Source organism: Aplysia californica, unplaced genomic scaffold, assembly GCF_000002075.1.
Source record: "Aplysia californica isolate F4 #8 unplaced genomic scaffold, AplCal3.0 scaffold01486, whole genome shotgun sequence".
NCBI lineage: Eukaryota > Metazoa > Mollusca > Gastropoda > Aplysiida > Aplysiidae > Aplysia > Aplysia californica.
In genome coordinates this window covers 16,235-17,395 of record NW_004798756.1, presented here as the reverse complement: position 1 = coordinate 17,395, position 1,161 = coordinate 16,235, and positions in this window count along the sequence as shown.

The following is a 1,161-nucleotide window of genomic DNA, read 5'->3' as shown; positions in this document are numbered from 1 at the left end:
GAGTGTGTGTGTGTGTGTGTGTGTGCGTGCGTGTGTGTGTGCGCGTGTGTGCGTGTGTGTGTGTGTGTGCGTGTGCGTGCGTGCGCGTGTGTGCGTGTAACTGTTGCCATTATTTCGCAGCAAAAACAAGACCAAATAAAAACACAAAACGGACGTCGCCTCTTAAATAAATAAACTAGGTCAATACCTACGGTTTCTAGATGGATGAAGCAACAGTCTCTTATCGTCTTACTGAACAAATAAAACATCCTCCCCCCATAAAAAAACAAAAACAAAACCCACAAAAAAAAAACACACAAAACAACAAAACAAACAACCCCATCAAAAGCACAAAGAAAAACGAAAAAATGAAATACATATTATTCAATATTACAACGAGAAAAAAAAAATGAACAAAACGGAAGTCCCATCTTAAACAAGGTAAACAATCAGGATCTTTGACGAGGACAGTTATTGTCGTGAGGGCGAGATTTCCACGAACCGGAGGCGGACTGTTTCCGTGATCGAGAGAAACGGGTGTTGACCCGGGTGTTAAGTGGTCACCCGAGTCGTAAAAAAAAAAACATTTCAAGGAAACAGCTTCTCGGTGCTAAATCGCACGTTCGTTCTTTTGGCGACTTGCTTCCTCATTTTTAATCACCTACTGTTATCGTCTGCTTTTAAAAGTCAACGATATTCGGTATTAATTTATAGAGCAGCGTCTTTTGGTTTTAATAAAGTGAAAAGAAAGAAAGTAAGTATCAGGCTATAACGCCACGAACAAAACACTATTAGGCTATTTGAGAGGTTATAGTTTTCAGTTTTAGTTAGTGTTTTACGGCACTTGTAACACAATAAGGTCATATAAGTGCCGAAGATTAGAAGTGTTACAAGAGAATAACAAACACAAGAAAAGGAGGACGAGAGATCAGGATGGTAGATGTTGGATAGGAAAGAAGGAGCAAACCACACCAGAGCACCCGCCAACCAGCCACTATTTGAGAGGAGGGCCGTGAATGTAAATTTCGGCAAGCCCTTTAAAAAATGTGTCAAAGGCGTCTTTGCTTTGGCGCAGGGTGTCACAGCAACCCTCCAACGTGGCCTTGGGCAGGAACTGCGGAAACCTCCAGGTGTGTGTGCGCTGGGTCAAGTAAACAACACTTACACACACACACACACACA